The sequence below is a fragment of the Vidua chalybeata genome, chromosome 9, assembly GCF_026979565.1.
Source record: "Vidua chalybeata isolate OUT-0048 chromosome 9, bVidCha1 merged haplotype, whole genome shotgun sequence".
Lineage (NCBI taxonomy): Eukaryota > Metazoa > Chordata > Aves > Passeriformes > Viduidae > Vidua > Vidua chalybeata.
In genome coordinates this window covers 15,627,793-15,639,903 of record NC_071538.1, presented here as the reverse complement: position 1 = coordinate 15,639,903, position 12,111 = coordinate 15,627,793, and the positions used below count along the sequence as shown (strand labels likewise).

The 12,111-nt window shown below is 57.1% G+C and overlaps 1 long non-coding RNA gene across 1 annotated transcript; it reads right to left on the bottom strand.

Moving 5' to 3' along the window:
- Positions 1–10,728: 10,728 nt before the first annotated feature.
- LOC128792529 (uncharacterized) lies at positions 10,729–11,809 on the bottom strand. The gene is made up of 3 exons (XR_008432441.1): positions 11,726–11,809; positions 10,996–11,134; positions 10,729–10,880 (listed from the first exon to the last, which is right to left on the bottom strand). It is a non-coding gene; the product is annotated as an uncharacterized LOC128792529 (long non-coding RNA).
- Between the last annotated feature and the right edge of the window lie 302 nt (positions 11,810–12,111).

Genomic DNA, 12,111 nt, shown 5'->3' with positions numbered 1-12,111 from the left:
TGCCCCATTCCGCCCTGCACCCTGTGGCTGTGCAAGGGAACCCAGGGCTCAGGCTGGAAGAGGGCATCCCAGGCATCCCTTCCCCCCAAGCTTTCTTCTCTCCTCTAAAGCACCCCAATATTTTGCAGCCATGTTTGGATTTTGGCTTTTATAGGGAGTATATTGTAACCTCTTTACATGTACAAAAGGGCTGGGAAAAATAATCCACATGTGACCTGGCATCTTGTGGAAGCAGCTGCAGGAGTTTTGCTTGTATTAAATCTCATGATTTTTCACCAAAGACGGGATGCAAAGGGGCCAAGAGAGAAAAAGCCTGTCCACAGGATCCAGCACCAACCCAGCCCCGCCTCCCCACCTGTACACCAAGACCAGTGTAACCCCATGACGGCTGTGCCCTGAGCCCCATCACCCCTGCTGGCTGTCCCTCCCAGCTCCCCGGTGTTGGGGCAGGCTTTGCAGAGTGATGTGACACAGCTGGCTGCATGTATATGCCCAGCTCTCCTCCTTATCCAGAATCCCACCTGAATTTCTTGGACCTCCTTGTTTTCATGGCCGTGGGCACCAGCAGTGGTTTGACTCAAGGACCTGGCAGTGAAGAGAGGTGGCAGTCCTGGTTCCTGCTGGGGACTCCTTGGTGGGATTGTCACTCTGTCAAGTCCTCCTCTGCTTACCCTGGTCAGTGCATACTGTACAGAGTTAATTTGTTAATTAGTGTCTTTCTGCTGCTGAGCCACCTGCTTTCTGCCGTTGAAGTCTGCTGTGCCCTTCAGCCACCTTACTTGCTCAGTTTCCACCTCCTAAAATGAAGAAGCTACCTTCTGCTGCTAATGATGGGGTGCAGCACGACTGTGCCACAGCTGGGGCTTGCACTGGTCCCGTGGGGTCCTCCCTCCTGGACCCCCTTTCTCCTCCTCCTATTCCTATTCTTCATCTTCCCAGACCCCCTTTCTCCTCCTCCTCTTCCTTTTCTTCATCTTTGCCTTCTTATTCTATTTCTTCTTCCTCCTCTGCTCCTTCCCCTCCATCCCTCCAGCCCCCCCATATCTCCTCCATTCCCCTGTTCCCCTATCCCCTCTGCCCTTCTGTCCCCTCCATTTTTCTGATTGCAGGCACTGCACAGCACAGGAGAGAGATGCAGGGAAAGATGGCAGTCCCTCCCAAAGCTGTGACAAAGATTCCTGCAGGATGCCTTAATGAGCACATTGTCCAGCTCAAGCCTCACTTTCTTGCAACCTCCAAAAACACATGAATATACAGAAAACTTATATACCAAGTTATGGGAAACAAAAGCCCAACCTTTGCCAACTTACAGCTATGCTTCATCAAGAAGGATTGAACTGGGTGCAAACATGATATAAATCCCAGCAGAGCCAAGTTAAGGACTGAGCGCCCCTGCCTCCCTGCAGCTCCCAGCATGGGTGGGCTTTCCATCAGCTGGCCAGGATTTTCTTGCCATTCCAAGATTTCGTAGGAAATTAATGAGGAGGCCAAATTCTCCTCCAGCTCTTGGAGGAGGCCAGGGCGGGCGGTGCCTGGGCCCGCTGAGCTGGCAGATGTTGTTTAACATTCCCGGCAGTAATTAATAGACGGTTTCATCACTCTTGTACAATTCAAGCATGTTGTCCTGCTTCTCTCCAAATACAGAGCAGAAATATTTGTTAAACGTGGCTGGTATTTTCGCCTCATCATTAGTACTCGAGCGGCTCCAGCCGCTCCAGGATTTATTGCCGTGCCAAAATTTCTTTTGGCCTCATGATGCTGCCACCATCCCTCCCTCCACTGCTGGCCCCTCCTGTCAAGAGGCTTCCTTTATCACTTTCCCTCTGATTGATGTCCTGCTGGTTGCACCCTCTCCTTTACATCATAATTATGGATTCCTCCCTTTTCCATTCATTACATAGCAGGAGGATGGGCTTTGGCCAAACCATCTCCCTGACCAGGGCACCCTGTGGAATTCAACCCAGAAAGGGTCTGCAGGGATCACTCCCACTACCCAGCACCCATGGTGGGATGCAGAGGAAGGGCTCCCCTGGGGGTGCTTCACCCCACAGTGTCCGGGTAGGCTGGTGAGGCCACCCCAAGCAATGACATATGTGGGGACACAACCTGAGTTGGGCTGGGCACAGCGTGGTGGCATCCAGCAGTGGCTTGGGAGCAGGACAGAGCTGCCTTGAGAGAAGTGGCAGCCCATTAGCCAGCATTGCTGGCACCCCAGGGAATCACTGCAAATACAAATTAATCAGAACCTCCCAGCTCATCATTAGTTATTAATAGTACATATTAGTTATTAGCTATTAGTTATTAATAGGAGCCTGCCAGCTTACCAGCAGTTCACTCACAAACAAAAGCAAGTGGGTTCCCCCCAGGAGTGCCCTGCTCATGGCACAGTGTCTGTCCCCATGCCCAGAGTGGGGTCATAGTGGGGACACAGGGAACAGGCACTCAGCAGGGCCCTAGTGGCCAAGCTGATAGGGGAAAGCAGGGCCCAGGGAAGGAAGGGGATGCTCCCACTGTGTGCCTGGCTGAGCCGAGGCTGACCAGATGCCCGGGCATCTAAGTTCAGCCCTACCCTGCCTGCAGGTGCAGAGATACTATACAGCCCAGCATCTCCAGGGCACAGCCAGCCCCTGGCTCTCACCCCCTCCCACAGCCCCATGAGACTCAGTGACCAGCCCCAGCAATACTGGCCCAGCACACTCAGCCCCGTCCACGACGCCGTGGGGCACAGGAGCCCGTCCTTGTGGCCCTCCTCCCCAGCACAGCCCGCTGCAGCCCAGTCACCATGTTAGGCCATCTCTTAATTAATCAGGCTGATTGTAATGTGTTTTTAGGGCATTAAAATTCAATTGTGGAATTCTCCGCTGGCTGGGCTCGCAATGAATACAGAAGTTTGCCTAATTAGAGCTGACATGCAGCCGGTGGGAGAACCAGACAAACAGCCCCGCCAGGGCTGCCCACCTCGGGCCCCTTGCCTCGCCCCAATACCCTCATTCCTGCCGCTGTGGGGACCAGCACCGACCACCCTCGCCGTGGGCACCCAACCCCTGCCCTGGGCACAGGGAGGGCAGCACTGCCTGGCCCTGGCATCCTTGGGGACAGCCTCATCTGTGCACCTGTGCCAAACCCCTGTCCGGGCACCAGGCAAGAGCAGAAGAGATGTTTCCTTATCGGCAGCATCAGGTCTTCGTTGTCATTACTACAGCAATTATCATCTCATTTGGAGTCTTTAGCTGCCATAATCTGTCTCTTGCACTGATTTATTCCGCAGGTCTCTTCCCCAGACGTGCAGGAGGGAAAGAGTCATCAATAAGGAGTCAACGAGCTCCATCTCCCGGGAAAGCCTCTTCCCATCCGGAGCTGAGCAGCAGTGCCCTGGGGCTGGACTGTCCTGCCGGAGCAGAGCAGGGCTGTCCACACGCAGTACATGGCTGGGACCGAACCGAAACCTGTCACTTCCCAGCACCATTGCGGAGCCGTTTCCCCCAAACCTGGTGTGTGTTGATGATTTCAGTTGCTGCTGGCACCAGCACACACGGGGCTGAACTGGCCGTGCACACACAGGTGGGCTGGGAAGCAGAGGAGGGTGGTGGACAGGTAGCCAGGGGCCACTGCATGCGGGTGCCAGAGCTCCCCGGGCGGGGTTATCGCTCCTGCCTGGCCCTGGCGTGCTCGTGCCAGCAAAGCCCTGCTCTCCCCTCCTGCTCCTCTGTCCACATCTCCATCCCTTCCAGGAGGGAGCCGTGCTGGCCGGGCACCAGGCGAGCGGGGCTGTGCTGTGGGGCTCCAAGGTGGTGCATCCCTTGGGAAGGGCCCTGCAGTGACAGGTGATGCGGTGGGAGCCATCTGCTCACACTGGCTGGCCCCACTGCCCAGGTCTCCCTGGGCATCACTCTGGGGCCGGAGAGGGGTCTCCTGAGTACTGTGAGCAGCCGCCCATCTCTCTCCATACACGGGGGACCCCGGGTGTAGGGGCTGGTGGCAGCAGTCACCCTAGCAGTCAGCAGTCACTCCTGAACACATGGAGCAGGATGTCATCCCTGCAGGGTCCCCAGGAGAGATTCTGTGTCTCCACAGCCCGTGGTGCCCATCCCTGTTCCCACCCACAATCCCTTGTTTGTAGCAGGATCCCTGAGGCAAGTGTGGTGTCAGCAGGACAAGGGGATGTGACCGGGTTTGTGCACAGGTAGGAGGTCACTGCCCGAGTCCCCACAGCACAGCTGAGCCTGGCAGTGGGGCACAGTGAATTGGGGCAGGCAGGATGGAGTTTGTTCCTCACAGCTCCATCTCCAGTCCGGTGACTCGGCTCCCATCCCACCGCTGCACCCACCACAGCTCAACCTGCCTAATGGAATCCACTTACATGCAAAATCCCCATAAAAAAGTGGTAATTAATGAAGTCCCTTTCATTACCATTATGCAAATGCGATTAATTTCAGCTGTTATGAATATGCAAATATTACAATTATGCTCTAATTGCCAATGTGTGTAAGGGAGTGGGCAGAATATCAAGTCTCAGACCAGGGCCCAGGAGCTTTGGGGTGCAGAGTCACTCCAGGATGTTTCAGGCAGGAGAGGGAAGCCCAGCTAGAGGGGCTCTACCTGCTCCTGTGGACTCAGCAGAAGTGTGTGGGAGGGCACAGGCAGCAGGGACATACGTCAGCCACTACCTGCCGGTGTCATGAATCCTGCATGGGCTCCTTCTACCCAACCCCCAGCACGCCAGGAGAGGCTCCGCAGCTCCACACTGCATCATGACCCCTAACTCCTCTGCCAGGTAAGCCTGTCCCCAACAACACTGTCCCTCCACTCCCACTTCTGTTCAGACTCACATGACAGTCACTGGGCTGCAGGGAGGAGAAGGCAGAGGAGGAAGAAGGCTACCAGGAGGGCTGGAGGCAAATGGCAGCAAATGGAGGCAGACATGTGTTCTGACCCTGCTCCCTGCCAGCTGAGGCAATGCCGGCCCTATGCCCACACCCAATGCCACTGCTTTTAGTAAGTCCCAGCTGTGTGTCGCTGGTTCTGCTGCAATCTCAGGATGGAGCCACTGTCACCCTTGCCATAAGGGGATCCTGTCCTCTGAGCCAGCTGAGCCCTCTAGCCCTTCACTCACCATTTAGTTGGGGGTTTGGCATGTCCTGGGGTGCTTTGGGCATGGTGGGGCTGGGGGTGGGGGCAGTCAGCACATCACAGGTGCTCTGGCAGGGCTGCAGCAAGAGGGCTGTGGCCATTTCCTGCGCGAGGCCACGGGATGTTCTGTTTGGGACCATAGGGATGCCCTGCGTGGGTCTCCTCCCGCCGGAAGGCAGGCAGGCAGCAGTCGGGACCCGGGCCGTGCAGCCGGCAGCCAGCAGGCTGTGCTCCTGCTCCCCACAGCACTCGGAAGTCACGCAGGGAAATGCCGGGGCAGGGCACTGCGCACCGGCCGTGCCGCCGCCTCTCGCCCCAGCGCTCAGCCTGTCCCGGCCTCTGCACGGGGCAGCCCCGAGCCAGTCCCAGCTGTGCTTGGAGCCGGTCCCAGCTGTGCCTGCAGCTGGCAAAAGCATCTTTCCCGAGGCAGAGCAGCCCACATCTGCCCCAGCATCTCCCAGCCCGGTCCTGCCATCCCTGTCCGGCCGAGCGCCCCATCCCAGCCGTCACAACGGCCCCGGACTCGCGGAGAGCAGGAGCGGTCCCTGCCCGTCCCGGATGAAGGGTGCTGGCCACTGGCTGTGCTCCGTGCAGGGGCTTTGTTGTGCCACAGAGGAGGGATGTGCTGGCTGGGGAGACCTTCTTTCCCAATAGCTCTCATTCCGTCACTCCAGCCCCCCACTGCAGCCTTTGGTCTCCTGTCCCTACTGGTGCAGGCTGCCCCACCCAGGGAAGGTGGCAGAGGAATAGGGCTGTAAGGACACTGCCATCCCTGCAACGACCCTAGTGCCTGCTTCCCACAGCCCTAGCAAGCCCATTTCCATAGCCAGCGAGACTGATGGCTCTGAGGCTGGGGAGCCTTTTCTTCACCCGCCACCACAAGTCTCTTTTCCACAGTGGCAAGGACTGGTTGGAATACACATTTTTTCCCCCTGTGCCTCCGATGTGGGGATGAAGCGAGACTCCCCCATTACTCATGCTAGTTTGAGCACCATGTGCCTTACTGGAGGACTGATCACACAGAGGGAGGAGAAACCAAGCAAGGCAGCAGGCAGCAGGGTGCCCAGTGGCTGGCAGGGACAGGCAGCCCCCATGCCTGCAGCCAATGGCACAGCCTGGGCTTGTCCCCAGCCCCACGTCCCCAGATCTCTCTGGCCTCTTACCATGGGGCTCAGCTAGGAAGAAGAAGAAGGAGGAGATTGAGAGGCTCCTCAGAGCTGCCTCTTGGTTTCCAAGGCGATGAGACGTAATGGCTGTTCATCCCGGCAGGGTCATCCCTCTGCACTGGAGCTGGAAGAAGGGGCTGAGGATCAGCTGCAGCCCCCAGCCCTGGCATTCCAGCTCCCCATCCTGTTGGGATGTGCTGAGCACCCACAGCCTTGTCCCCGCCGGAGCCAGCTCTGCTCCGTGCAGGTCAGCACTAGCTGAGCACTGCTCAGGGGCACAGTTTACTTCACACAAGCTGTTCCCTGTCAGTCACCATCAGGGCCAGGGAGGGAGCACAATGTTTGATTCCCCCACACAGCTGCCACCATGTCCTGCAGATGCTGGTGGGGTATCAGTCCTGGGGTGACCCTCAAAGGTTTTAAACCAAGTGTGGGCCACCCATGGGTGCTGTCACCACTGTGTCCAGTGGTCCTCTAGTGATTTGCAGCAGGTGCTTGGTGTTCTATTCCCTGGGATATGACAAAGGCACAGTCACAGCCCTGCTCCCTGTGATGCCCCTTGTGTTTTCCCAACTAACTGAATTCAGAGAGATTTCTTCCCAGCAGTGCCAATCGATGAACCCCGTGTTATCAGCCTCCGCCCCCCCCCCCCCGCTCCCCGCCCCCCCCTCGGCCCTTGGGATGGATATGGGCAAAGGGAAAGATTGGATTTGCAGCCATTTTCATTGGGATTTAATTGGGCAGTCTCACCTCGTTGCCTTAATCCCGGGCACTGACGTGCGCAGCAGAGACGGCAGCTCCCCTTATTTATCACTTTTCAAATATTTGCCTCTTTGCAGTTGTGGGAAATCGATGCTCCTGCCTGTGGCATGCCGGGAGCGACCTGGCCGGGCGGCCGGGCGACTGGGGATCCATCAGCCGCTGCCATCGCTATCGACAGGGCGATTGGGGTTTAAGAGGCACTTTGATAGCAGAACCGGCACACATTAAGTGCTCGTCATCAGGGGATGATCATGACTTATTACTGCTAATTCTCCCCGCGCAGCGGCAGGGCTGCAGGGCTCTTCCTCGCTAATCGCTGCCCGGCTCCGCGCCGAGGCGCCGGCGGGAGGTTCTCCCCGCGCTCCCGGGGGACAGACAGGGTGCTGTGTAACCCCCGGGCTCCCGCTTCGGTCCTCGCTGCCTTTGGGGGTCCTTGTCCCCAGGGCGCGGGGTATTGGTGGAGAGCTGGGGGTTTTCTCTGCCCCCTCACCACATACCCACATATTCCCCACCCGAGGGCGGCTGAGCCCCTGCCAAGTTACTGCCAGCCCGGATGGGATGGTGGAGGGACTGCAAAGCTCTGGTGCAGCCACAGGCACGGGTGTCTGTGGAGGGGACAGATGCCCACGCTGTCCCCCTCACCTCTCGCTGAGCACTCTCTGGCCCCGGGGAATGCATCCTGGTCACCGAGGGGAATGCATCCTGGTCACCGAGGGGAATGCATCCTGGTCACCGAGGGGAATGCATCCTGGTCACCGAGGGCCTCAGCTGGACAGGAGACAGGACCAGCATCTGTGAGAACGGCAGCACCGCCAAGGAATCCTGTACAGCTGATGTGTAGCCCAGGGATGGAGGACAGCTGGTCTGTATGGTGTCCATGTTTCCTGCAGTCTGAAGCTGGGGGGGAAACTCTTCCTGAGCTCATTCCAGGGAGCCCTCAGTAATCCTGGTCACTGTCATGATAGCGTGGCTCTGGTCCCATGTTCACTTCCCTGGATCCCTCCTCCCCAGGCTGCTCCAGGATCCCTGTGAAAACCTGGGCAGCCTCCAGTTCCCTGGTGGAGATACTGTGGGGCAGCCACATGGGCTCTTGCTGTGAAAACAGCCAGATTAGTGTCATCCAGCCCTGTCACTTGGAAGGTGTCCAGTAATGAGCAACCAGAAAGAGAGGGATCCTCAGTGGCAGCAAACAGACACTGCTGTCACCATGCAGTGCCTCTGGCACACCAGGGCTACCAGCTCTGTGCTGGCAGAGGGACCATGGAGGCACTTCCCAATGGACCCATGCAAGGGATGGGAGCAGCAAGTGGTCCTGTCCTGCTCCCTCTGTGGGGGAGAAGGGGGTCCCAGCCTCCCAAGAGCAGCACTGAGACAGGTGGGGGATGCTCCTGGGTTGCACAGAGGTCCCCCAGCCATGGTGCAGAGGACAAAGTTCTTGGCAGCTGGATGCCAGAGCCTTGCTGGCATGGGATGGGCATACCCCAAAGGAAGGGCATGTGGAACTGGGAATGACTCCATGCCTGGCTGCTGCAATCTTGATGAAATCCATCCATCCATCCATCCATCCATCCATCCATCCATCCATCCATCCATCCTTTCATCTATCCATTCCTCCCTCCCTTTCTTCCTCCCGTGGCTCTCTCTTTCCAGCCAGGCTTGAGCTCATGTCCTGGACTGTCCATCTTGGGTCACACTGGGGCTGGCTGCTCTGGCAGGGAGGACACTGCTTCTAATTTCCAGCTCAAATTCTTCCACAGCCAGTTCAAACCCATCATTCCTATGCCAATGCCAATTGCAGTTCAAACCCATCATTCCTATGCCAATGCTGTGCTCCAGCCTGGCAATGCTGTGCCCTCCTGTGTGCTCATCCTCATGTGTGCTCAGAGAAGGAGCCTATGTCCTCCAGGTCCTGGCAGTCTCCATGGGGACACCTGCAGGTGGACAGTTGGATGCTTGCAGGGGTCTGAGCCCAGTTTCCCTCCACAGCTCCTTGTCCTGTGCCCTTGCCCTGTGTCCCCAGGTTGTGCCCTGCTCCCTGCCCTGGCAGTCCGTGGTGTGTGTACCCTGCTCCCAGAGCCACCCCTGGTGTGACAGGCTTCACCACTTGTGCTCACTGCAGTGGGGCTCACTGCCCTCAGCCCCACAGGTAGCCTTTAACAAGGGACCTGATGAAATAAAGGGGTTAAACCAGGCCCATGGGGCTGGTGACATGCTGCTGACTGCGGCTCGAATGGCCTCAGTGCCACGGCCACCAGTGACTCCAGCAGGGTTCCCCAGGGCTGTGCTGCTCATCCTGGTGTGAGGAGCTGCTATCATCACAGGATGCTCTCGAAAGGGCACAGGGAACATCTTCCCTCCCTGCCACTGCCATGTAGAAACCCCTTTCTGGAGGTGAAAGATTCAGCAGTGGCTGAGCTGGGGTCTGGGGTTATGGAGGATGGGAATTTGTTTCCCTGTTAAGAGCTGGGTTTGGCTTTTTTAGCAGCCTGTTTATGGGAATGGAACCGCCCCAGCGTGAATTATTCATGGCCCCTCACAGGCTCATTCTCAAAATATCAATTTCTCCCAGTCATGTCAAGCAGCACTTAAGCCTAAAAGCCTTGTTAAAATGAACCACTGGCCTAGTGAGCTGGGGAGGGGATGGAAGCAACCAGGAGCAGAGCTCTGAAAGGGGATCCTGCCCTTGGCCTCTGCACCCACCTCACAGGTCCTGGAGCCATGGGTAGAAATTGCAGGAGAGGACCTGGCATGGGGTGGAGGGTTGGCATGGGGATGGCAGGCATCACCCCGGAGGGGAAGATGATTGCAGTGCCTGGGGACACTCCCTCAGGCTCTCTCCTGGACAAGCTGCTCTTCTCAGGCAGAAGGGATATGCAGATCTCCCTGCTCTGGGCATCACGGCAGCATTTATGGAGCCACATGAGGAATTAATCAGGTGGAGGAACAGGGACAAGTGCAGGCATTAGCAGAGGGAGCTGCTGCAGCACAATCCAAGACAGCTGTGGCCACAGATGCCACAGTGATGCTCTCCTCCCACAGGGCTGCAGCTGGGACACTGGGACCCCCAGCATTTGCACAGAGCTCTGCTCAGCAAATCCTCCTCCCTGGCTGGGGACCATCACTGCCAAACCCTCTGCTCTCCTGCGGGCACAGGGAGGAGGGCAGGGCAGGCAGGCTGAGGCCATCTCCAGCTACCCCAGCAGGGCAGCCCCACGTGGCAGCAGGGACCTTGCAGGCAACAGCTGGGCTGGAGCAGCACTGTTGGTAATTACTAATTAAAATGCAGATGCTCCCCAAACTGCAACTTTTAGTTTCTCTAGCAACTGCTAAATCGAAAGCAATGAGGCAGGGAAACACCAAGTGATGCTGTGGGTGCCACCATGTCAGTGCAGGCAGGGGATGCTGGTCCTGCTCTGGCACACCCCAACCACACCCCACAGCCTCCTGTGGCATTTCCAGCCTAGCTGCTGGGAACAGAGTTAGTGGGTGTCCCAAGCTGGACTGGGCTGAGCCCACAGGGGCCAGCAGGCAGCATCCTGCCCTCCCCCTGCTTCACACAATGCAGTTCCCTGCAGCCCATGGGCAGGAGGGGCTCAGCCCCCAGCAAGGCTGGATTTATTCCTTGTCACCTGCTCCAAGCCCAGCATCTGCTGCAGATTTCCTCAGCCCCACTAACCCCCAGCAGGCCTGTGCAGTCTGCCCTTGCCCTGTGTTCACAGTGGTGTCAGGTGAGTGGAGAGCCCACGGCCAGACAGGGTGTCCCAAAGCAGAGATGGGGGCTGGTTTTCCACAGAACCAACTGCTCAAAGGAAGGCAAAAAACCTAAACAAATAGAAAACTCAGAGATTAATGTGCTCCACCCACAGAGTTGTGTTGAAATGTGTTTCAGGAAGGAAGACACCCCATTTCTCGTTAAACCTATACCTAAGTACATCACCTCATGTTGCAGCTTGCTCTGCTGTGCTTTTCCTGGCACCTCAGGCTGTGATGCTGCAGCAAACCATCTTCTTCCTCACAGTCATTTCTCAAATCTTCCACACACCAGGGAAGTTTTCAAAATCTCACATTACCTGTTGCTGCAAACAGTAAATAATTTTAGTCCCCAGGGCCTCTCCTTGGCATAGCCTTTCTCTGATGTTTCCCCATTAACAAGACCAGGTAGGGAATCTGTCCATGGGCAGGTTTTTAATCCATCTACTCTGTCCTCTTAATTCCTCATAAAACAAGTTTTTAATCAAAATGTCACGTGGCAATAAGTGAAATGCTGAAGGGAAATCCATGGTGCTTTGCTGGTGGAGCTGTCTGTGCCTGCCAAGCTCTGCTCCTGCCCAAAGAAGCAGTGGGTCTGTTGTACAGAGCTGATGGGGAACACGTAGTGGGTTCCCTCTTGGCCCCTTGACATGACCCCAGATGAACTCTCCACCTTTTCACTGAGTTCAACATGTCTCCACTTGGTCTTTGCTTTTTGCACCATCCCTTTTTCTTTGCCATCTTTGTCCAGGGGAAAGCAGCTCTGCCTCCAACATGGGGTTTGGGCCACGCTCGAGGTTTTGGGCACAGCTCTATTTTCCCCTCTTTTGTCTAAATTAATGTCTGGAGGACTCATCGAGATGACCCCTCTGCAATGGGGTGATCTACCTGCACCCACAGAACTGCCCCTGCTGCACCTGCAGGTCTTGCTGGGTTCCCTCCTGCTGCAGGGCTGTGGGTCACCTGCCCATTGGCATTATCAGCTCCAAAGCGAGTGCCAGCGGGGCTGCACAGGTGCCCTGGGTGGGAGGATGTCAGCATGTGACAGTGTGATCATTTCCATGGCAACAGTCTATGACAGCACCGTTTGCTGCTCCCGGGTGTTGGTGCCGACACCTGGAGCTTGGGTGGCCCCTCGGTGTGTTCTCCTGGAGGGAGCAGCACGGCACGGGCACCTTCTGCCAAAGGCAGGGTGCAGAGGGCTGCCATGAGCCTGAGACCCACCTGAGCAAACCCACAGCTGGTCCCTGACCACCTCTGTGAACGTGGGGCAGAGCTGTGCCCACAGCTGGCTCAGTGGAGG